Below are 26775 nucleotides of genomic sequence, written 5' to 3'. Positions count from 1 at the left end.
AGTTGAATGATTTTAAGCCCCAAATATTGAATTTGCTTATATCTTGACATTAGCGTCACCTTCCGGGTCCATTTATAAAAAAAAAAATTGTCTCGAATGAACCTTATCACACACACACAAATCTATACAGTCTTTCAAACTCTAAATATGGAATTTCACTATAACTTGACAACAGCGATACTTACCGGGTCCATATCACACACATACAATTTTACAAAGATCTGTCAAGTCGTTCGTTTAAAATATGCAATTTTCTTAGGATTTGACAACAGCGCAGCACAAAATTTTACAAAAAATATCCAGTCATTCGACCCCAAATACGAAATTTGCATATAACTTGACAACAGCGCCACCTACCGGGTCCAATTATAACACAAAACCTGTCTCGGATGGACCTTATCGTTCACACAAAATTTCACAAAAATCTGTTCAGTCATTCGACCCCAAATACGGAATTTGCATATAACTTGACAATAGCGCCACCTACCGGGTCCAATTATAAAACAAAATGTGAAAAAAACTCAATAGGAACGTGGCAACGCTGGTAGCAATTCCTTGGCCCGTTCTTAAAACTAGCTCCGCGATTTTTACCTAATTTCTATTATTTAGTTCTACAAACAATTAATCATTTTTAGTTTTACCAATCTCTTTTTTCCTCGCGAGTGTATTGCTTTAACGGTCCCTCGCAATTTTAGTAATTAGAGATAGTAAAATCAATTTTGTAATAGTGAAAGTTACACAAGAATTTATTTTATTTTTGGGTGTCTTCTTTTTTTATTGCAATTTAACTGGAATCCTCTCCGGAGCCTTTTATAATAACACTGTGCAAGTTTTTTGAAAATTTTTTTTGAGACAGGTGCGCGATTAACTGTTTCGCCCTATTTGGGACCCGAGAAATCGATTGGCGTCATTAGTTTTTCGATTTATCGGTACGACTTCGAACAAAATTTTTTTTGAAAGATTTTTAATTATTTTGAGAATTTTTCACTTTTTTTCGTAATTTTTCAACCAAAAACAATATTTATATTGCTAATAATTCTGCTCAAACGTTATTTGCTACCAGTAGAAAGACATTATAAACTATTTTGAACAATTTATTTGAAAATTTAGTCATTTTTTGAAAAAAAATTTAAAAAATCGAAATTTTTTACATTGTTTATCGTTTTTTCGCTGTTTTTGTTCTCTTTTGCACAAATACATTGCATGTTTTCCATTAAAAATTAATTTAACTGTTAATTTAGTGTTGGTTAAACTTTGACTGTCTATCGATAGCATCGATAACAAAAAAATATCGAGTATATCGATATTTCACAAAACTATCGATAGTTTCAATACTTCCAAATTATTTTACCACAAGGTTACCGATATTATCGATAGTTTTTTCTCAAAACTATCGATACAATCGATAATGGAAACTATCGATATCTACCAAACACTATGTTAATTCGTTGTTTATATCCAATGTCAAACGAAAACTTAACTTGTAGTTCAAATTGTGTTTAATTAATTTCAAAGCTATCGATAATATCGGTAGCCTTGTGGTACAATAATTTGGAAGTATTGAAACTATCGATAGTTTTGTGAAGTATCGATATACTCGATATTTTTTTGTTATCGATGCTATCGATAGACTGTCAAAGTTTAACCAACACTAAACTAACAGTTAAATTAATTTTTAATGGAAAACATGCAATGTATTTGTGCAAAAGAGAACAAAAACAGCGAAAAAACGATAAACAATGTAAAAAATTTCGATTTTTTAATTTTTTCAAAAACAATCACTAAATTTTCAAATAAATTGTTCAAAATAGTTTATAATGTCTTTCTACTGGTAGCAAATAACGTTTGAGCAGAATTATTAGCAATATAAATATTGTTTTTGGTTGAAAAATTACGAAAAAAAGTGAAAAATTGTCAAAATAATTGAAAATCTTTCAAAAAAAATTTTGTTCGAAGTCGTACCGATAAATCGAAAAACTAATGACGCCAATCGATTTCTCGGGTCCGAAATAGGGCGAAACAGTTATTCGCGCGCCTGTCAAGAATTTCGACTTGCACAGTGTAATCTATCTGTCTCATCTATCCTAGTGAGTGAAATATTTTAGTATATGTTCTGCTAATGAAGCTAAGTTGATACTACATTGAATCCAAAAATTTTGTTTTCATTTATTTATTTATTTTATTTATTTCAATTCGTTAAATTCTAACGTGAATATACTTATACATATATACATTAGGGTGGGTCAAAAAAAAATCGAAATTCTTTTTTTTTGATTCGGTACTCCGAAAAATCGATTGCTAGACACCTCTAGAATATACACACCAAATATGAGCTCTTTATATTAATGGGAAGGTCCTCCGCTTTGCAATTTTCCATTTTTACATCAAGCTTCTACTAAAGAAAAATATTTTTTTTATTAATTGACTTTTTAGCAAATTTCTTTTCAGATTCTTGTAGGAAATTGAACGCTCTACAAAAAAGGTCTTAAACACTTTTTTCGTTTATCTAACCGTTGAATAGATATTTGAGGTAAAAAAATCGAGAAAATCTTTAAAAATTCGTTTTTTGGTCTTAATTTTGTAACAAACTGAAAAATTATAATCATCAAACGCGCAAGACATATTCTTGTTGGAAATTGATTGCTCCACAAAAAAGGTCTTGTTAACTTTTTTCATTAATCTAACCATTCTAAAGATATTAGAGGTCAAAGTTAAAAAAAAATATAAAAACTTTTTATATTTAAAAAAAAATTCCAATTCACTGAAACTTCATTATTTTCAAATTAGCAAGATATATTCTTGTAGAGGCTTAAACGTTCTACAAAAAATTCCTTGGAATCAAATTGATTGCTTTAACCGTTTAGAAGATATTCGTATCCAAACCAATGCTCACTGATTTCAATAGTTTTCTTATGACCCGTATGCATTGCGATTTGGATACGAATATCTTCTAAACGGTTAAAGCAATCAATTTGATGCCAAGGAATTTTTTGTAGAACGTTTAAGCCTCTACAAGAATATATCTTGCTAATTTGAAAATAATGAAGTTTCAGTGAATTGGAATTTTTTTTTAAATATAAAAAGTTTTTATATTTTTTTTTAACTTTGACCTCTAATATCTTTAGAATGGTTAGATTAATGAAAAAAGTTAACAAGACCTTTTTTGTGGAGCAATCAATTTCCAACAAGAATATGTCTTGCGCGTTTGATGATTATAATTTTTCAGTTTGTTACAAAATTAAGACCAAAAAACGAATTTTTAAAGATTTTCTCGATTTTTTTACCTCAAATATCTATAAAACGGTTAGATAAACGAAAAAAGTGTATAAGGCTTTTTTTGTAGAGCGTTCAATTTCCTACAAGAATCTGAAAAGAAATTTGCTAAAAAGTCAATTAATAAAAAAAATATTTTTTTTTAGTAGAAGCTTGATGTAAAAATGGAAAATTGCAAAGCGGAGGACCTTCCCATTAATATAAAGAGCTCATATTTGGTGTGTATATTCTAGAGGGGTCTAGCAATCGATTTTTCGGAGTACCAAATCAAAAAAAAGAATTTCGATTTTTTTGACCCACCCTAATATACATAATACTTAAATCTAAATTAATTACTCTAAGATATTGAAAAACATAGTTTTGAACTTACTGGATTTAAAATTGTCATTTAAAGACTCGATACAAAAGTAAAGTTTATTGAATATTGTTATCAATTGATTGAGGGGGCTATTTGCACCATAGTTCGATCTACTAAAAATAAGGCACAATGGTTGGCCTAACCTTATACTTGTGCGACTGTAACTGAAATTTAACCGACTTAGAACCGATGGGGATGATATTGACCCATTAATAATTCCAACAATAAAACAAAACTGCAAATACTTTCTATGGTCAGTAAGTGAAGGAAGATTAATTAATCTGAGTCTTTGAGAGTAAGGGGGAAGTAAATTATCATGTGACCAAGGAAGAAAACGAAGACAGAAACGCGAAAACCTTCTCTGAATTGATTCAAGTCTTGTTATATGAGTGGCATAGTAAGGTGACCACACTACACAGCTATATTCTAGTATTGGTCTTACAAAAGAAACAAAGAGCAGTTTTAGAACATAAGGGTCGCGGAAATCGCGACCAAATCTATTTATAAATCCTAGCATTTTATTAGCTTTTTTAATAATGTAGTTTAAATGATCAATAAATGTTAGCTAAGGATCAAGAGTAACTCCTCAGTCTGAAAACACGAGGACTTTACTTAAGTGACATGAATCAAACGAATAATTAAAAACAAACGGGACTTTTTTGCGTGTAAAACTCATAGTTTTACACTTGTCGACATTAAGAACAAGACGATTTTTATTGCACCATTCCCTAAATAAAATTAAGTCTTCTTGTAACAGTAAACAGTCAGAAATACATTTAATACTTTTGAAAAGCTTAATGTCATCAGCATAAATAAGGACAGACGAATTTTTAATGATCGAAACCAAGTCATTTATAAAAAAAAATAAATAAAATTGGACCTAAATGGCTGCCCTGAGGAACACCTGAATTGACAATAAACTGGTTCGAACACATATTACGAAATACTACACTATAAAGCCTATTTTTTAGATACGAGGATATCCAATTTAAAAAATTGCTTAATTTTAAGATTAATGTTTTATGACACAGTTTGTCAAAGGCTTTCCTAAAGTCAGTGAATACACAATCGACTTGCCCACGTTTTTTCAAAAACATCTAAACAAAAGGACATGAAGTTAAATAAATTAGTAACGGTAGACTTTTTTTGACGAATCCATGTTGTTGATCACAAATAATTGACGTATAGTGAAAGGTAAGTACATTACATACAATTGACTCAAACAGTTTTGGTATCACAGATAATTTATCTATAGGTCGGTAGTTCATTATTTAGTTTTTAGGACCTTTCTTGTGCACAGGAATAATGAATGCACTTTTCCAGATATTAGGAAAAAGAGAACTTTCTAAAGACTTATTAAAGAGAACACATAACGGATATGACAAATAAGAAACACATTTTTTTAAAATAGAGGATGGCACACCATCAGGGCCTGGACTGAAACACTCATCCAGTTTTAATATACTTTGTGCTACGGTATCTTCGCTTATTTCAAGCGAAGTTTGAATCTTCGAAAGCTTCTTTAAAGAACCTTGCAAACATATTTGAGATTGTCTCGGGTTCATGACTAGTTGACGATGAATTTTTCATAGAGTTTGGGTAGCCGCTAGTTTTTTTCTTACAATTAACAAATTTCCAAAAATTATCAGGATTTGATTTAAGATCACGTTCAATTTTAAAGATGTAATTTTCGTATAAAGAAATTGAGTGCTCTGCAAATAGTTGTTTTATAATTAAGAATGTTTCAAGATCTTCATCGGTTCTTGTACTATTATATTTTACCCAGGCTTTGTTTCTTTTATTTTTTAAGTTTTTAAGATGTAAATCAAACCATGGTGGAACATTAGGTAGATAGGTAGAGATGGCGGTCAAAGCAAACGAGCTTGATGACCCAATTAGCGCAGAATGCGCCGTTTTGATACCAAAACTCATGGAACCTATGATGGATTTATTAGAAGATAGAATTTAGATTGATTTTAAGAGGAAAGACAGTGTTTAGGAACTCCTAAATCCACTTTGTTGCGTTGAGGAACGAGATCAAGTCTTTGATTCTGAGATGTTATCTATCATTAAAGAATTCACTCCCCAGAGAAAGTGCTCTATTTCTAGCGAGGGCCGGACATTGGCATAGAAAATGGAAGACCGTTTCTTTTTCTTGCTGGTCCAAACAGCTGCGACAGCAAGTATTGTGTGGTATACCCAACTTTGCTGCATGTTCCCCTATCGGCCAATGTCCTGTACACACCGCAACGATTCTGCTAATATCTTTTCTGGGTCTGGAGATTAAATCATTGGTTTTGGATTTATTATAAGTGGGCCATATTTTCCTAGATATGGCGCAGCTATCTAAACTATGCCACCTATTATTTGCTTTTTTTAAATAGTTTGAGAAGATATTGCCCTTCATGACTCCTATTGGAATGTTAACTGCTTCTGCTAGCGACTCATGAAGGGCCGATCCTTGCCTGGCCAGTTCATCTGCCTTTTCGTTGCCCTCAAAACCACTATGTCCTGGGATCCAGACTAGAGTGATTGTGAGGCTTTCGCTCAGTATTGAGAGCTGCTGTCTGCACTGTTGAACCAGTTTGGATGATGTCATGACTGAAGAGATTGCTTTTATAGCTGCCTGACTATCTGTTAGTATAGCTACGTTCTGGGTTTGATTGTACAACCGCTGTGTAAGTCCATAGAATCATTTTTGATTTAAGACCCCATTTTTTCCCAAAGGTTTTACTGCAGGCATAGAAAGCAATGCTCGCTTTCTTAACCCGCTCTTCTATATTTAGCTTCCAGCTCAGTTTAGTGTCCAAAATTACACCTAAATATTTTGCGCTTGAAGGAAGTGATAAGATTTGCCCGTTAAGCTGAGGTAGAGGGAAGGCAGGGATTTTGGTTTTACTTGTAAAAAGCATCAGTTCCGTTTTACTTTGATTAACTCCTATGCCACAGCTCGTAGCCCAGTTGCTAACTTTTCTCAAAGCCGTGTCAGTGATCTCGCTGATCACGGGTAAAAATTTTCCTGATACAAGTACAACCAGATCATCCGCATATGCCAATGCCTTCACTCCACTTCTCTCAAGCTTCGGATTCATGCCCTCTTTTTCCCACTTTGGGAATGAAAACCTCGCTTACTTGTCTCCACGACTTGGGCACATGGTTAAGAAGAAGGCAGCCTTTAAAGATTTTTTCAAGCCACGTAACTGCTATCTCTTGCTGCTTTTGTAGCATGATAGGCAGAATACCATCAGGGCCTGGAGACTTATATGGAGAGAAGGTGCTAATAGCCCAGGCTATATTTTCTCTTGTTATCAGGGAGTTAACTTGTTCTGTCGTAACTGACAGCAAAGTGGGATTTATGTTCACTTCAGAGGTGTTATCTTCACACCCCGGAAAATGAGTAGTCATCAGTAGTTCCAGGGACTCAGCTGGAGATATAGTCCAGGATCCGTCAGGCTTTTTAAGGAATGAGGTGGTGTGTTCCCTCGATAGAACTTTGCTAAGCCTGGCGGAGTCCTTTATATCTTCAATGGAATGGCAGTATTCCTCCCAGCTTTCTGTTTTGGATGATGCTATAGTACGCTTATAGACTCTTAAGCAGTCCTTATAGGGTTGATAGAATTTGTGTTTATGGCAGATGTTGAAGATTGTTCTAGTCATTTTCCTTAGATTAGACAAGTCTTCATTCCACCAAGGAGGAAAAGTTTTGCTACTATGTCTTACCGGGCACGAAGCCTTGAAGGCAGTGATCATCGATCTTTCAAAGGTCAAAACATTTGACTCAAGATCCGCAACCGTATCTGTGCTCAGATTATATGCTGCGTAGCTTTGCGCCAAAAATTTGACTGAATTTCTTCCAGTCAATTATTTTGGGATTTCTATAAGCGGTTGGGATTTTGGTTTTAAAATTAAGTTGGAAGAGGATCCAACTATGATCTGAAAAAGATTTTAAGGGCGAAACTCTCCAATTTTCAACCTGCAAATCGGAGCAATTATTTATGAGAGTAAGATCCAGTACATTTTCCCACCCTTCATAGTTACCTGAACTCGGGAAAGTGAAGGTTGGAGTAGTACCTCTATTGCAAATAGTTAGGTTATTTTCGATAATATAATCAAATAATGACTCACCTCGTTCGTTGATTTCTGAACTACCCCATAGTGTATGACGCGCATTTGCGTCACACCCAATGAGTAGGCTAGTCTTTGATGTATTGGCTTCAGATGTCAGTCTGCGTACCTCATCCGGCGGTGACTGCTGGTCATGTGCCATTGCAAAGTCTGTAGCTGGATAACTGTATAGATGAAAATTACTCCTTAGTAATTTAGACGGGTCCGGCGAGTAGCCGTGTAAACCTTGACCCAAAAGCGAGTAGCTCTTTAGGGCGTCTATATTACTACAAGATTGGTTTAACTCCAGCGAGTTGCTTGTTAAAGTGAAAACGCAATCGTTTAGTGTAGAATAAGAAGTGTCAGTTTTTATTTTGTTCTTCTCCTTTTATACAAAATTTTATCAATAAAAATGCCTGTATTGCTATTCAACAATACTTCGATATTCAATAGGAATTCCCATAAAATGCAGCATCAGCATAATAGCCATGCACTTCAAGTGTTTTGGGCTAGCTTGCTTATGATGCATATTTTACTACCATAAGTCAGCGACCCTTAATTATGTTTGTTTTTTCTTCATTCATTGAAAGTGTTGTTGTATATGAATTTGGTGTCATATTATATAGCTCGTGCACTGAAGGTGCCAGTTGAACTATATGAGCTATATGATGTTATAGCTATATGCACAATGCATTGAGTGTGCCAACGGAAATATAAATGTTGTGTTGTTTGTGCATTGGCTTTGCTATAGCTGATTATGAAATGTAATGCGATGGGAATATGGATATTAAATATCGAAGCAGGTTGAATGTTCTATTAATTGTTTTTATGTTTAAGGCAATTAATTAAGTGATCGCTGGTGCGATCCCTTCACACCACCCTTCCTGGGATAAAAAGGAGAAATCATACAATGGCATGATTTCTTCTTTTGTATGCGATACTTGTACATCAAGGGATCTTGTTTAGTATGTCATTTGATATTATTTTTTTTTTTTTTTGATTGTATTTACATTTTTCTGTCTTTGATTATGTATTTTTTTTTTTTTTTTTTTTTTTTTTTTTTTTTTTTTTTTTTCTTTTAGATAGGTACCCATCTAGAATCTAAAGTTAAAATTAAGTTTTTTTTTTTTTTTTTTTTTTTTGTAACTTATTTTCTACGTTATTATATAATATTTTCTTTCTATTGTACTTATAATAAATCTGATTATATATATATATTTTTTTTTTTTTTTTTTTTAACGTATTCTTAACTTTATTGTATACATATTTTTTTTTTTTTTTTTTTTTTTTTTTTTTTTTTTTTTTTTTCTTAACTTAATAATTCTATTAATTAATGAATATATATATTTTTTTTTTATTTTTTTTTTTTTTTATGTACATATATTTAATATTTAATATCTTAATTCTAACGATCCTACAATAATAACATATATATATAAAAAGGTTTTAATCTATTTTTATGAACTGTCATTGTTTTGTTTTCATATTTAATATCGCAGTTCACCCCATTTTGAGATAATATTTCGTATGGACCAATATAGATTGGGTCTAACTTTTTTCTATTTTCATTTCTTAACAAAACTAGACTTCCTACGTTAAAATCTGAAGCCTTTGCTTTTACATCTGTATCGTACCTAGTCTTCCTATTAATTTTCTTGCTTATCAAAGTTTCCCTAGCGTCTTTATGAACTATTTGTAGTTTGTGTTTTAAGTCTATCACGTAGTCTTCGTAGTTGTACACTGGATCTACTTTATTTGTGAGATTGGAAGGTAAATTACATTGTTTTCCAAATACTAATTCAAAAGGTGTGTATCCTGTTTCTGAATGTACTGACGTGTTGTAACAGAAAACATAATAGGGTAGCCAGCTGCTCCAATCTGTATGTTTTTCCGATACATAACTCCTAAGATAAGCTCCTAAAACTTTATGGGAATTTTCTAACGCTCCAATGCTTTCATGATGGTAAGCAGTGGACTGTAGTTGTTCTATCTTTAACAAACTACACATAGCTTTAAAAACTTTATTTATAAACTCGGTACCTTGATCAGATGCTATGGTTTCAGGGACTCCATATCTAAGAATAAAAGATTCGACGAGCCCTTTAGCTACAGTATTAGCTTCCTTATTTGGTAAAGCTATTGCTTCAGTGAATTTAGTTAATTCGTCTTGAAGAGTAAGAATATATTTTGACCCATTTTCTGATTCGTCAAGGGGTCCTACTAAATCAAGAAAAATTTTATCGAAGCTTGATTCTGCTGTTGACGTTATAGTCATAGGTTGTTTCTTTGGTTGTATATGTTTGTTACGTTGACATATTGGGCAGTGCTTAACGTATGTCGTCACATCATTTTGCATGCCTGTCCAATAATATCTTTTTTTAATATTTCGCAACATGCGATTTATACCTGCATGTCCACTCGTTGGTAACATATGATAATCATTTAGTACTAATTTAATTTTGCAAGGGTCTGTTATTTTAATTTTTTCATCTATTATGTGCACTTTTATTTTATATTCTTTAAATATTCCTTCTATGATTTTCTTTAATACATTTATTTTTTCTTTATGACGGCCGTCTGTTATCATTTTTTTTAATTCTTCTTTAGTAATATAAATATTTTTAATTGATAAAGGTCCGCAAATTGTACGCACGTCCCTCAACAACATTTTGTCAAATGATGCTGATCGGTCAATAGTGCCATTCTTGGATTCCTTTTCATTATTCATTTGCGGTTCACAATTTTTCTGTACGTCCCTCAACAACATTTTGTCAAATGATGCCGATCGGGCATTAGTACTTATCTTGGACCGGTTTAAAATTAAACAATTACTTCCTGGAATATATCCCAATATAAGATTTGGACTTAATACTCTAGTACCCTTTAGTTTTGCAAAATCTTCATCTTCTTCTTTAAAACTGTTAATTATTTTTAACTCAACTACTTTCAAACCTGTTTCCGGAGTTTTTAGAAGTTCACTGATGATATTTTCTTTTTCTACTTTTTCTTTTGGGGAATTTTCTTTGTTTATATTGGATTTCTTTGATTGTGCTCTTGTTGTGACACAAACGTAAAGTTTTTGTAAGTCCTCTGAATGAATTTGTATTCTACTTAGAGCATCTGCAGTGCAGTTGTTTTTCCCTGGTGTATACTCTACATAAAAAGTATATTCTTCTATTAATAGTCTAAATTTGGTTAATCGACTGGAAGGTTCTTTAAGTGAAAATAGATATACTAAAGGCCTATGATCGGTTAATATTTTAAACCGTCTTCCGAAAAGATACGGTCTGAAATGCTTCACTGCCCAAACTATAGCAAGTAATTCTTTTTCTATAGTGCTATAATTCTTTTCTGCTTTGTTAAGAGATTTACTTGCGTAAGCAATTGGTTTATCATCATAATTGGATAACACAGAACCTAAAGCAAATCCAGATGCGTCTGTTCGGAGTATGAATTCTTTTTCAAAATTTGGGAACTGTAAAACATTTGGACTTATTAGCACTTCTTTAAGTAAATAAAAAGATGTTTTGCAATCTTCAGAGAATTCAAAATCTACGTTCTTTCTTAATAACCGATTTAAAGGTATTGCCAGTGTAGCGAAGTTTGGTATGAATTTTCGGTAATAGTTAGCAAATGCTACGAATCTTCTTACTTCATCTGCGTTTTTGGGAGTTGGGTAATTTTTCATTACATTCGACTTAGATGGATCTGGTATAATACCATTACTGGATATTATGTGTCCTAAATATAAAACTTCTTTTCTAAGAAAAGCACATTTTCTAGGATGGATTTCAAGATTCACTTCCCTAAATCTTTCAAAAACTTCCATTAAATTTTTATTATGGTCTTCTAAATTTCTACCGAAGACTATTAAATCGTCAAGATATACAAAACAACGTGAGTAAGTTAGACCTGACATAGCTACAGACATCATTCTTGAAAAAGTGCTGGGTGATATTTTTAAACCCATTGGAAGTCGTTTCATTTGATAATGTCCGTTTTCTGTTGAAAAAGCCGTGCAAGGTCTGCTATTTTTCTCTAATTCCATTTGATAATAACCTTGGCTTAAATCTATGCATGAAAAATATGTTGCACCCCCAACCATATCAAATATGTCAGTTATATTGGGTAATGGAAATTTATCATCCTCAATAACATCGTTTACTTTTCTATAATCAATTACCAATCTGACTTTTTGTATTCCCGTTATGGGATCTTTTTTTTTTGGGAACTACAAGAATAGGTGAGTTCCAGGCGGATATTGAAGGTTCTATTATATCATCTTTAAGCATCTTTTCTACTTCTATTTGAATATCTTTTTTCTGAGAATGGGGTAATCTATATGGTTTGGTATATTTTGCAGTAGCTCCTTCCTTGAGTGATATGTGGGCCTGACCTATATGTGTGTATGTTAATTTATCGGTTTCTAGGTGAAAAATATCTTCAAATTTAGAACATATAGCTTTGAGTTCATATTTTTCCTCCTCATTAAGAGTTTCGAAATTTATTTCTTTTAGTAACTGTTTTGTTCGTAAATTTGAAGGGTTTATAGTTTGTTCGTAGGCTATAGTATGGTATTCTGATATTGGTGATGACTTTGGTTCTATCCATTTGATTCTTACTTCGGATTCTCGGGTATTTAAAATTTTAATTGGAATTCTACCGTTTCTCGACTGAGAAATAGAACTTGCCATAAAAACTCCTTCACAAAGTTCTTGTGAATCGAATATTCTTGTGTCTAAATGTTTACTATTAAGCCAATAGGTGGCTTCGGATCTGGGTGCGATGGTAAGTGAAATAAGTTGTTCTGAGTTTAATATTGGAAGTGAAATTTGGAAAGCTTCTGAAGATAATTTTAATACAAAGTGTTCTAGATCTATTACTGCCCCAAAATCTTTAAGAAAATTAGCACCAATGATTCCATCTACCGGTACTGGAAATGAGTCTTGTACTACATGAAAAATATAGGATGTTTCGTGTTGTCCTATTGTAATGTTATTTACGCTAGTGCCTACTGTTCTTAAATTACCGGAAATACCCTGTATTGTTATTTTATTATTTTCATTTATTTTTGTATTTTTATCCAGAACTCCTTGTTTAATTGTGCAAATTGATGCTCCTGTATCTAATAAAAATCTTAAACCTGATTTATTGTTAATCTTAAATTTTACATATAGGCCGTTTGTTATGCCCCCTGCACATATAGCTATGTGTTGTATTGGGCTTACAGATTTCCCCCCGATAGGTCGGCTTCCCCCTCGGTGGGTATTTCGTTTCCCTCATTTATAATATAAGTTGTTTCCCTTTCCCTATTATTATTTCGGTTATTCTTCACCGCGTTTCTTTCATTGCCTCTTATGTTAGAATTATTGTCCCTTCTATAAAAATTAGATTGGTTATTATTTTGTCTATTTATGTTATTTGGATTGGTTCTATTAGTGTTATTATACTGAATAGAATTGTTATTCTGTGGTGAATTAAAACGTGGTTGGTAATATGATCGTTGGTAATTGTTATTATTGTTAAAATTATTTTGCCTTGGAAAGTTTTGAAAGTAATTGCTACGAAAATTTGTTTGTCGTGGAAAATTTCTATTCATGTTACTAGAATTATAAGCATTATTTCGGTAGTTATTGTGAAAACTCCGAGGTGAAAAACCCTGGTTTGTTTGGTTTTGGGCATTAGAATAACTAAAATTGTTGGCATATCTGATATTCTCTGCTACTTGGGCTGTACTTGGAGCTAACTCTAAAAGATGTGTTATAGCATCTTGCATTTTTGTATGCCTTGCACTATCCAAAATTATCTTGTATCTATCATTAACTCCTTGTTTTAAAAACGCTAAACCTCTACGTTCATTTGCTGCTGTTAATGTTTCTCTAGACTGCTCCCCTTGTATGGTTATTTCTAATTCTGTCATTTTTGATATTAAGTGTTCTATTTCTGACACGAATTCTCGCATAGGTCGATTTTTTTGACGTGATCTATCTAGTTTAGCTTGAATACTCTCTATTGTGTCCTTATCTCCGCATTTCGCAATTAAATTTTGTTTTAATTGTTCAATTGTTATTATTTTTGCAGTTCCTAATTCAGTCAATGCCCTTCCTTGGATTTTACATTTCAATATAAATTTGATTAGCATAGGTTTCGAAAGTTCATTTAATGTATCATGGTAAAACTCTATATTATTTATGAAATCCCTAATATTTTCTGCTCTTTTGTCATTTACCTCGCAATTAAGTACAGGCAACTTTTGTGCCTTACTAAAATCAAATTCTGCCATTTTGTCTGTATTTTTTGTTGTTAATAAAATTCGTTCTTTTTCTATGTCTTCTTGCTTTATACTGGCTGCAATTCTTTCTAAAGCCTCTTTATGATATCTATATAAATGATCGTAATGTGTCTGAAGGTCGTTTTTCCCTTCCTCGGACAATGTCTGTTCTAAAAGTTTAGCCTGAATACGCGCTCTTTTGAAAATTTCCTCAACTTGTTCTTTTTTTTGTTTTCCTGACTCTTTTGACCTTTTTCTATTTGGTCCGTCTTTTCTTAGGTTTCTCAAAATATGGTGAAGTTCTTCGATAATATTAGCAAGATTTTCCATAAGTTTTTTGATACATAATAATTTTAGGGAATACATATGTATTTAAAAAAAAAATTTTTATTTTTATTTTTTTTTTTTTTTATTTTTTTTTGAATTATACAGATATCCGTCTACCTATAATATTATTTCTTATTATTTCTTTTTTTACAACATTGTTTAGTTTTTTCTTAATTGTCCTGTGGACGTATTTTAAAACGAATATTATTATTATAATTAATGCAATTGATAAAAGGTCTATTTCAAAATTAGAATTTTCTTTAAGTTTATTTAATTGAGGTCCGTTGTTGTTGACAACTACCTCTTCTATCTTTGACTGTCCTTTACCCATTATTTTGAGATGATTTTTGCGTTCTCTGTCATTCTCTCAAATAAGTTATGGAACTCTTTTTCGCCCTGTTGTTTTTGTCTTCTCTTCTTTTCCCTGGAGGAGCGGATAGCTCCCTTTAGATTTTTTTATCTCTTTGAGATATTTTTGTCTTTTTTCTGTCGCTAGGCCAGGTATGTTCGCTAGCCTATACAGCTCGATGAGGTGCTGCTTTAGCTTTACTTGTTTTCCCCCTCTTTTGCTTACTGGTGGGATTCTAGCTTCAGGTGTCTTTCTTATGTTGTTTCTTTTTCTATACTCCTCTATACTGAGAGGTTTTGGTCCTGTTTCCACTGTTTTAGGTTTGTTGATTAGAGCTTGTGCCTGCTCTATTAAATTGGCTGCCAACGCCAGGCGAATTCTCTCTGACATTTAAGATGTGTCCTATGTAACGTCTTGTTTCTTCTTGTTGATTGTAGATATCGGCGACGATGTCAATGGTGTAAATTTTTCTGACCGGTTGAATGTTATCAAATATGCAGCACAGGTTGTCTTGTCTAAGCTCGAACAGATCTTCTTGTCAGCTTCTCTCAGAGTCTTCGTCTCAGTCCTTTAGACTGGCAAGATCGCCATGCAAAGTCTGTAGCTGGATAACTGTATAGATGAAAATTACTCCTTAGTAATTTAGACGGGTCCGGCGAGTAGCCGTGTAAACCTTGACCCAAAAGCGAGTAGCTCTTTAGGGCGTCTATATTACTACAAGATTGGTTTAACTCCAGCGAGTTGCTTGTTAAAGTGAAAACGCAATCGTTTAGTGTAGAATAAGAAGTGTCAGTTTTTATTTTGTTCTTCTCCTTTTATACAAAATTTTATCAATAAAAATGCCTGTATTGCTATTCAACAATACTTCGATATTCAATAGGAATTCCCATAAAATGCAGCATCAGCATAATAGCCATGCACTTCAAGTGTTTTGGGCTAGCTTGCTTATGATGCATATGATACTCCTGGCAAGATCGCCATGCAAAGTCTGTAGCTGGATAACTGTATAGATGAAAATTACTCCTTAGTAATTTAGACGGGTCCGGCGAGTAGCCGTGTAAACCTTGACCCAAAAGCGAGTAGCTCTTTAGGGCGTCTATATTACGGCTCCGTGAAGCCAGAACTGCGACCTCAAAATTTTTGAACCAAATTTGTCTAATTCGTTTGTCCACCGTTTGTCCATGTTTGTCCACCCAAAATTTTCGTTTGTCCACCCTTCAAAAAAATTTTAGAGCAAATTCTTTTTTTTTATAGGAAGTCTGAAAAATGAAAAATCGTCTAAAACGCTCAAATTTTGAGATAGACGTATAAAACCAACTGCAATCGTTTGTCCACCTCGAGTTCTATGTACACACCAAATATTATCGTTTTTCCACCCCCCGTTTAGGAGCAATTCCAAAAACAAATTTTGCACTGAAAAATTGAAATTCCCCTAAAATCCCCAAAAATCAATTTTCACGACTGCTGTCGTTTGTCCACCTCGAGTTCTTTACGTATACCAAAAATCATCGTTTGTCCACCCTCCGTTTAGGAGATATTCCAAAAAGAATTTTTTTATAGCAACTCAAAAAAAAGTACGCATACACCACAGTGTACCTGTACTGAAAATTAAAAAGTCCTCAAAAATTATTATTTTTTGAAAATTCAAACGGCAATCGTTTGTCCACCTCGAGAAATGGATACAAACAAAAAATCATCGTTTGTCCACCCCCCGTTTAGGTGATATTCAAAAAACAAATTTTGTACTGAAAAATTCAAAGTCCCATAAAATCTCCAAAAATTGACTTTTTTCAAAATTTCAAATTTCTGTCGTTTGTCCACCTCGAGTTCTACACGTATACTAAAAATCGTCGTTTGTCCACCCTACGTTTAAAAGATATTCAAAAAACAAAATTTGTATTGAAAATTTCAAAGTCCCAAAAAATCTCCAAAAATTGACTTTTTTCAAAATTTCAAATTTCTGTCGTTTGTCCACCTTGAGTTCTATACGTATACCAAAAATCGTCGTTTGTCCACCCTACGTTTAGAAGATATTCAAAAAACAAATTTTGTACTGAGAAATCGAAAAAAAATATTACGCATACACCAGAGTGAAAATTTCAAAATCCTCAAAAATTACTTTTTTTTCAAAAATTCAAACGGCAATCGTTTGTCCACCTCGAGAAATGGATACAAACAAAAAATCGTCGTTTGTCCACCCTACGTTTAGGAGATATTCAAAAAACAAAATTTGTATTGAAAATTTCAAAGTCCCATAAAATCTCCAAAATTTGACTTTTTCCAAAATTTCAAATTTCTGTCGTTTGTCCACCTCGAGTTCTACACGTATACTAAAAATCGTCGTTTGTCCACCCTACGTTTAAAAGATATTCAAAAAACAAAATTTGTACTGAAAATTTCAAAGTCCCATAAAATCTCCAAAAATTGTTTTTTTTTCAAAATTTCAAATTTCTGTCGTTTGTCCACCTCGAGTTCTACACGTATACTAAAAATCGTCGTTTGTCCACCCTACGTTTAAAAGATATTCAAAAAACAAAATTTGTACTGAAAATTTCAAAGTCCCATAAAATCTCCAAAATTTGACTTTTTTCAAAATTTCAAATTTCTGTCGTTTGTCCACCTCGAGTTCTATACGTATACCAAAAATCGTCGTTTGTCCACCCTACGTTTAAAAGATATTCAAAAAACAAATTTTGTACTGAAAATTTCAAAGTCCCATAAAATCTCCAAAATTTGACTTTTTTCAAAATTTCAAATTTCTGTCGTTTGTCCACCTCGAGTTCTACACGTATACTAAAAATCGTCGTTTGTCCACCCTACGTTTAAAAGATATTCAAAAAACAAAATTTGTACTGAAATTTGTATCCAAACCAATGCTCACTGATTTCAATAGTTTTCTTATGACCCGTATGCATTGCGATTTGGATACGAATATCTTCTAAACGGTTAAAGCAATCAATTTGATGCCAAGGAATTTTTTGTAGAACGTTTAAGCCTCTACAAGAATATATCTTGCTAATTTGAAAATAATGAAGTTTCAGTGAATTGGAATTTTTTTTTAAATATAAAAAGTTTTTATATTTTTTTTTAACTTTGACCTCTAATATCTTTAGAATGGTTAGATTAATGAAAAAAGTTAACAAGACCTTTTTTGTGGAGCAATCAATTTCCAACAAGAATATGTCTTGCGCGTTTGATGATTATAATTTTTCAGTTTGTTACAAAATTAAGACCAAAAAACGAATTTTTAAAGATTTTCTCGATTTTTTTACCTCAAATATCTATAAAACGGTTAGATAAACGAAAAAAGTGTATAAGGCTTTTTTTGTAGAGCGTTCAATTTCCTACAAGAATCTGAAAAGAAATTTGCTAAAAAGTCAATTAATAAAAAAAATATTTTTTTTTAGTAGAGGCTTGATGTAAAAATGGAAAATTGCAAAGCGGAGGACCTTCCCATTAATATAAAGAGCTCATATTTGGTGTGTATATTCTAGAGGGGTCTAGCAATCGATTTTTCGGAGTACCAAATCAAAAAAAAGAATTTCGATTTTTTTGACCCACCCTAATATACATAATACTTAAATCTAAATTAATTACTCTAAGATATTGAAAAACATAGTTTTGAACTTACTGGATTTAAAATTGTCATTTAAAGACTCGATACAAAAGTAAAGTTTATTGAATATTGTTATCAATTGATTGAGGGGGCTATTTGCACCATAGTTCGATCTACTAAAAATAAGGCACAATGGTTGGCCTAACCTTATACTTGTGCGACTGTAACTGAAATTTAACCGACTTAGAACCGATGGGGATGATATTGACCCATTAATAATTCCAACAATAAAACAAAACTGCAAATACTTTCTATGGTCAGTAAGTGAAGGAAGATTAATTAATCTGAGTCTTTGAGAGTAAGGGGGAAGTAAATTATCATGTGACCAAGGAAGAAAACGAAGACAGAAACGCGAAAACCTTCTCTGAATTGATTCAAGTCTTGTTATATGAGTGGCATAGTAAGGTGACCACACTACACAGCTATATTCTAGTATTGGTCTTACAAAAGAAACAAAGAGCAGTTTTAGAACATAAGGGTCGCGGAAATCGCGACCAAATCTCTTTATAAATCCTAGCATTTTATTAGCTTTTTTAATAATGTAGTTTAAATGATCAATAAATGTTAGCTAAGGATCAAGAGTAACTCCTCAGTCTGAAAACACGAGGACTTTACTTAAGTGACATGAATCAAACGAATAATTAAAAACAAACGGGACTTTTTTGCGTGTAAAACTCATAGTTTTACACTTGTCGACATTAAGAACAAGACGATTTTTATTGCACCATTCCCTAAATAAAATTAAGTCTTCTTGTAACAGTAAACAGTCAGAAATACATTTAATACTTTTGAAAAGCTTAATGTCATCAGCATAAATAAGGACAGACGAATTTTTAATGATCGAAACCAAGTCATTTATAAAAAAAAATAAATAAAATTGGACCTAAATGGCTGCCCTGAGGAACACCTGAATTGACAATAAACTGGTTCGAACACATATTACGAAATACTACACTATAAAGCCTATTTTTTAGATACGAGGATATCCAATTTAAAAAATTGCTTAATTTTAAGATTAATGTTTTATGACACAGTTTGTCAAAGGCTTTCCTAAAGTCAGTGAATACACAATCGACTTGCCCACGTTTTTTCAAAAACATCTAAACAAAAGGACATGAAGTTAAATAAATTAGTAACGGTAGACTTTTTTTGACGAATCCATGTTGTTGATCACAAATAATTGACGTATAGTGAAAGGTAAGTACATTACATACAATTGACTCAAACAGTTTTGGTATCACAGATAATTTATCTATAGGTCGGTAGTTCATTATTTAGTTTTTAGGACCTTTCTTGTGCACAGGAATAATGAATGCACTTTTCCAGATATTAGGAAAAAGAGAACTTTCTAAAGACTTATTAAAGAGAACACATAACGGATATGACAAATAAGAAACACATTTTTTTAAAATAGAGGATGGCACACCATCAGGGCCTGGACTGAAACACTCATCCAGTTTTAATATACTTTGTGCTACGGTATCTTCGCTTATTTCAAGCGAAGTTTGAATCTTCGAAAGCTTCTTTAAAGAACCTTGCAAACATATTTGAGATTGTCTCGGGTTCATGACTAGTTGACGATGAATTTTTCATAGAGTTTGGGTAGCCGCTAGTTTTTTTCTTACAATTAACAAATTTCCAAAAATTATCAGGATTTGATTTAAGATCACGTTCAATTTTAAAGATGTAATTTTCGTATAAAGAAATTGAGTGCTCTGCAAATAGTTGTTTTATAATTAAGAATGTTTCAAGATCTTCATCGGTTCTTGTACTATTATATTTTACCCAGGCTTTGTTTCTTTTATTTTTTAAGTTTTTAAGATGTAAATCAAACCATGGTGGAACATTAGGTAGATAGGTAGAGATGGCGGTCAAAGCAAACGAGCTTGATGACCCAATTAGCGCAGAATGCGCCGTTTTGATACCAAAACTCATGGAACCTATGATGGATTTATTAGAAGATAGAATTTAGATTGATTTTAAGAGGAAAGACAGTGTTTAGGAACTCCTAAATCCACTTTGTTGCGTTGAGGAACGAGATCAAGTCTTTGATTCTGAGATGTTATCTATCATTAAAGAATTCACTCCCCAGAGAAAGTGCTCTATTTCTAGCGAGGGCCGGACATTGGCATAGAAAATGGAAGACCGTTTCTTTTTCTTGCTGGTCCAAACAGCTGCGACAGCAAGTATTGTGTGGTATACCCAACTTTGCTGCATGTTCCCCTATCGGCCAATGTCCTGTACACACCGCAACGATTCTGCTAATATCTTTTCTGGGTCTGGAGATTAAATCATTGGTTTTGGATTTATTATAAGTGGGCCATATTTTCCTAGATATGGCGCAGCTATCTAAACTATGCCACCTATTATTTGCTTTTTTTAAATAGTTTGAGAAGATATTGCCCTTCATGACTCCTATTGGAATGTTAACTGCTTCTGCTAGCGACTCATGAAGGGCCGATCCTTGCCTGGCCAGTTCATCTGCCTTTTCGTTGCCCTCAAAACCACTATGTCCTGGGATCCAGACTAGAGTGATTGTGAGGCTTTCGCTCAGTATTGAGAGCTGCTGTCTGCACTGTTGAACCAGTTTGGATGATGTCATGACTGAAGAGATTGCTTTTATAGCTGCCTGACTATCTGTTAGTATAGCTACGTTCTGGGTTTGATTGTACAACCGCTGTGTAAGTCCATAGAATCATTTTTGATTTAAGACCCCATTTTTTCCCAAAGGTTTTACTGCAGGCATAGAAAGCAATGCTCGCTTTCTTAACCCGCTCTTCTATATTTAGCTTCCAGCTCAGTTTAGTGTCCAAAATTACACCTAAATATTTTGCGCTTGAAGGAAGTGATAAGATTTGCCCGTTAAGCTGAGGTAGAGGGAAGGCAGGGATTTTGGTTTTACTTGTAAAAAGCATCAGTTCCGTTTTACTTTGATTAACTCCTATGCCACAGCTCGTAGCCCAGTTGCTAACTTTTCTCAAAGCCGTGTCAGTGATCTCGCTGATCACGGGTAAAAATTTTCCTGATACAAGTACAACCAGATCATCCGCATATGCCAATGCCTTCACTCCACTTCTCTCAAGCTTCGGATTCATGCCCTCTTTTTCCCACTTTGGGAATGAAAACCTCGCTTACTTGTCTCCACGACTTGGGCACATGGTTAAGAAGAAGGCAGCCTTTAAAGATTTTTTCAAGCCACGTAACTGCTATCTCTTGCTGCTTTTGTAGCATGATAGGCAGAATACCATCAGGGCCTGGAGACTTATATGGAGAGAAGGTGCTAATAGCCCAGGCTATATTTTCTCTTGTTATCAGGGAGTTAACTTGTTCTGTCGTAACTGACAGCAAAGTGGGATTTATGTTCACTTCAGAGGTGTTATCTTCACACCCCGGAAAATGAGTAGTCATCAGTAGTTCCAGGGACTCAGCTGGAGATATAGTCCAGGATCCGTCAGGCTTTTTAAGGAATGAGGTGGTGTGTTCCCTCGATAGAACTTTGCTAAGCCTGGCGGAGTCCTTTATATCTTCAATGGAATGGCAGTATTCCTCCCAGCTTTCTGTTTTGGATGATGCTATAGTACGCTTATAGACTCTTAAGCAGTCCTTATAGGGTTGATAGAATTTGTGTTTATGGCAGATGTTGAAGATTGTTCTAGTCATTTTCCTTAGATTAGACAAGTCTTCATTCCACCAAGGAGGAAAAGTTTTGCTACTATGTCTTACCGGGCACGAAGCCTTGAAGGCAGTGATCATCGATCTTTCAAAGGTCAAAACATTTGACTCAAGATCCGCAACCGTATCTGTGCTCAGATTATATGCTGCGTAGCTTTGCGCCAAAAATTTGACTGAATTTCTTCCAGTCAATTATTTTGGGATTTCTATAAGCGGTTGGGATTTTGGTTTTAAAATTAAGTTGGAAGAGGATCCAACTATGATCTGAAAAAGATTTTAAGGGCGAAACTCTCCAATTTTCAACCTGCAAATCGGAGCAATTATTTATGAGAGTAAGATCCAGTACATTTTCCCACCCTTCATAGTTACCTGAACTCGGGAAAGTGAAGGTTGGAGTAGTACCTCTATTGCAAATAGTTAGGTTATTTTCGATAATATAATCAAATAATGACTCACCTCGTTCGTTGATTTCTGAACTACCCCATAGTGTATGACGCGCATTTGCGTCACACCCAATGAGTAGGCTAGTCTTTGATGTATTGGCTTCAGATGTCAGTCTGCGTACCTCATCCGGCGGTGACTGCTGGTCATGTGCCATTGCAAAGTCTGTAGCTGGATAACTGTATAGATGAAAATTACTCCTTAGTAATTTAGACGGGTCCGGCGAGTAGCCGTGTAAACCTTGACCCAAAAGCGAGTAGCTCTTTAGGGCGTCTATATTACTACAAGATTGGTTTAACTCCAGCGAGTTGCTTGTTAAAGTGAAAACGCAATCGTTTAGTGTAGAATAAGAAGTGTCAGTTTTTATTTTGTTCTTCTCCTTTTATACAAAATTTTATCAATAAAAATGCCTGTATTGCTATTCAACAATACTTCGATATTCAATAGGAATTCCCATAAAATGCAGCATCAGCATAATAGCCATGCACTTCAAGTGTTTTGGGCTAGCTTGCTTATGATGCATATTTTACTACCATAAGTCAGCGACCCTTAATTATGTTTGTTTTTTCTTCATTCATTGAAAGTGTTGTTGTATATGAATTTGGTGTCATATTATATAGCTCGTGCACTGAAGGTGCCAGTTGAACTATATGAGCTATATGATGTTATAGCTATATGCACAATGCATTGAGTGTGCCAACGGAAATATAAATGTTGTGTTGTTTGTGCATTGGCTTTGCTATAGCTGATTATGAAATGTAATGCGATGGGAATATGGATATTAAATATCGAAGCAGGTTGAATGTTCTATTAATTGTTTTTATGTTTAAGGCAATTAATTAAGTGATCGCTGGTGCGATCCCTTCACACCATGTACGCCGAGGCATAAAGTAAGCTGTCGGTATTTGAACCCTCTAATTTAATAACTGTTAAATCAGAGGTGCTAAAGTTGGGACACAAAAAAGCTTTTAAGTGTTTTTTAGCTAAAATACATGTTCTTGGCTTACCTTGGTTCGAACTGACGGGCTTATAAAAAAGGTCATATTGGCTGTCTCGGAGGCCTCTCACTTGAAGGCCATTTACCCAGGGTTCTTGGATCATGCCCACATCGATGCTTTCCTCCCTTAGGAAAACTCTCAGGTTATCCGAGGCACTTTTCGAGTGCTTCAGATTAACCTGAATGACGCCCAGCATGTTTTTAATTCGTGAAAGATCCTGCACAGTCAGTTACCGGCACCTCGCCGGAGCACAATGGGCCCAAAGGACCATTTGCGTCTCAAAAATGGTTTTTATGAAATTTTAATTTTTGGTAATTTTTTTACGGAAATGAATCAAGGGAAAGTCAATCTATATGTTTTCATTAAAAATTGATTTTTAAAATGAGTTCCTCTATTAAAAAATTGTATCTGAAGTCTCCACTTGAAAATATTTTGTTTGAGTAACAAAATAAACCAAATCTTCACTATACGTTTTCAAAACTATATTTGAATAAATTATATAAGTGTTGTATGTCGTTGGAAAGCTTATTTTAACTGCTATTTATATTGCTGAAAATAAAAATTTTTAAAAATATATTTTTAATTAATATTATTTTTTTCACATAATAAGCTTTTATTTGCAGTTTTTTATTTTCGAATTGAGTTTTAAATGTTTCCGCTGTCTTCCGCTGTCTACTTTTTTTCACAAATTTGTTCTTTGGTTTATGTACTAAAAGATACAAAAAGAATTGGCTGCTTTTATCGGCTTTTCTTTGAAAGAGAACGATATATCTGTCGAAAGACATAGTACAAAAAAATGTATTTTGGTGCATCCTGACCTGTTTCAATGCATATCTTGAGTTCTATTGATCGCACTGTCAAGATTGATGTCTTCAGGCCTTGGGGAAATGACAGAGCATCAGTCCTTATATTCAGAATGTGATTTTGTGTTATTTTAGCCTACTCACATTAATTGGAAAACTCGCGATATTTAACCTCTCGGAAACCATATAAAGCCGCGATTTAAAGCTGCCAGACTTTTGAATTCGTTATTAGAACGCATAAGGCTATAAAACTGCATTCTCACATCTTGGTTATACGCTATACCTCAACTCCCAAAATTTGCTGTGGGCTCTTAGACTTAGTATATGCACCCGAAATTGAAGATATTTGTATTTTGAACAATTGAGTCATTGTACTATTAGATAAAGTCTAAGGTAGCAGAAAAATGTTAGAATTTAATATTGTAATTGTTGAAAAAAATTTCATCTATGGAAAAAGTTAGATCGAGATTTTATTTACTGATTTTGATTTTACTCGAAGATTTTCAAAAGAGCCGTTTAAAGTATTTAATTAAGAAGGATTTTCGTGAAAATTGACAACCATTTTTTTTTGTGATTTCTTTTTTTTTTGCTCTTTTCTCAAAAGCGTAGTTTTTCTATTATTTCACTTTGCCTTACAAACGAAATTTTATTTAAAATGAGTATAATCAATATTTTTCTTATAATTTTTCAATAAAATAGCTTTAATTTCAAATAACGTAACACAAACAAACTACATTGAAATGTATTTTTTCTTTATTTTATACTCATACAAATAATTAAGTAATTTAAGACACGAAGGGAAGGCCTTTATAAAATTAAGAAACCAGTTTTATCTTATTTTGCAAAATTTGAGAAAATAATCTTTTAAGATACAAAAGTTACAGATTTTTGAGACGTTCTAGCCTAGTCAAAATCGTATTTTTTAGCTTTGGATAAACGTTTAATATTTAAATAAAAATATTAGCTAAAAAAACAGTGTGTCAAATAATTTATTAAACATTTTAGGTAATATATTCCTAATTTGAGTTAATTATTTTCAGACTCGAAGAAATGACAGATTTTTGGAACGCCATAGTCGAGCCAAAATTGAACTTTTTGAACTTTGCCTAGCTTTTCAAAGCTCAAAAATAATTTGCATTTAAAAAAAGGTACGCTCAATGATTTCTGATACATAAAAGATTATATGTTCCAAATTTGGTTTAATTATTTCAGGAGACAAAAAAGTTACAGATATTTTTAAATACTCAAATCAAGCGAAAATCGTACTTTTTGAACTTTGCCTAATTTTTAAAAGCTTAAAAATAATTTTTATTTTATTTCAAATAACATTAAATTATTCGTTATATATCAAAGGCATTATGTTCCAAATTTGAAGCAATTATCACAAAAGACAACAAAGTTACAGATTTTTGAGACGCCTAAGGCCATATGGGCCCACTGTGCGGAGGTCCCAGCTTTTTTGGAGACATCGTCAACCTCGACGATATCCTCAACCAGGTTAGGGTCCATTTCCTGACTCTGCAGAACCTTAATTTTGACATTCCTAATGCCAAAACGAAGCTTATATTCGGCTTTATCGAGAGCCCTACGGCTGACTTCGCAGATCCTCAGAAGATAAGACGCGATGTTCTTTTGCGGTTTCTCAGTCTTAATGACTACCCAGTCATGTATCGGAATCAGCGGGTTTAACCTCTGAAGACTACGAATCAGCTCCGGTCCACTTGGCTTGATACTCATGAGGGGCAGCCAAATGCGAGCAAGCGGTTGTCTAGGTATTTCCTTAGCTGGGATAAGCTTGAGCTTCAAGCCATCCCATTTATTGCTGATCTCAGCAATACATACTAAGGAAACCCCTAGAAAACTCATCCTCGCACTTGATTACCCCATATCCCCTGAGCATCTCACCAGAGTCAAAACTCGGGTAGGGTCCCTCAGTTGCTGTTAGGGTATAAAGGAACACCATCTCAGAAAGCTTAGCCTCGATGGAGTTCCACACTGACGTCAGAGCTCTGTTGTCAGTGGAGAGCTCATCTACAATCGCCACTTGAAGATCGTCTCTGACAATCTCACTTAAAGTGTGCGATTGAGGAGGATTAGCTTCCTCACGAGACCAATTTCTCTTGACGGTCTTTTTTGGTTCAATGAGAAGATTGTTGTACTCTTCAACAATCTTCCCATATTTGATTTTGTCAGCGGCATCGTTCTCGTGGGGAGTTCCAGCTTCCTCATTTTTAGCAATCTTGCCAAGAATGAAGGAAGCCCTCTTGAAATCCGCTCTACGATGCGAACTCGCTGTTCGTTTCTTACGATGGGTAGCATCGCTTTGGCTGGCTTTGCTACCCGAAGGCTTTATTGGGTTTGGTACGGGTCGAAACACAGGGGTACTATGGCTGGTACCACCTGCATTTCCAATTTTTGAAGATTGCTCAGATATGCTAGTGCCTCCAGCATTAACTGAACAATCGACGATTGTCTCCTGGCTCGAGGCCAAAAGTTCATCCTCCATATCGGATGTAGTAGCGTCTGTTTTGTCTTTTCTGTCCATATTTGAATTTGATTTATA

At 33.7% G+C, this 26775-nt stretch overlaps 1 protein-coding gene across 4 annotated transcripts in view; it reads left to right on the top strand.

The window, feature by feature from the left end:
* LOC129906884 (protein mahjong) overlaps positions 1-26775 on the top strand; it is a 254365-nt gene that overhangs the window by 47744 nt on the left and 179846 nt on the right. The window contains exon 2 of one of the 4 annotated variants that reach the window (XM_055982848.1): positions 25253-25360. The exons of the other annotated variants lie outside the window; for them this stretch is intronic. The gene's annotated coding sequence lies outside the window, so the exon portion shown is untranslated. The remainder of the gene's footprint in view (positions 1-25252; positions 25361-26775) is intronic. 4 annotated transcript variants of the gene reach the window in all.

The sequence above is a fragment of the Episyrphus balteatus genome, chromosome 1 (assembly GCF_945859705.1).
Source record: "Episyrphus balteatus chromosome 1, idEpiBalt1.1, whole genome shotgun sequence".
NCBI lineage: Eukaryota > Metazoa > Arthropoda > Insecta > Diptera > Syrphidae > Episyrphus > Episyrphus balteatus.
This window is presented reverse-complemented; position numbering and strand designations above follow the sequence as displayed.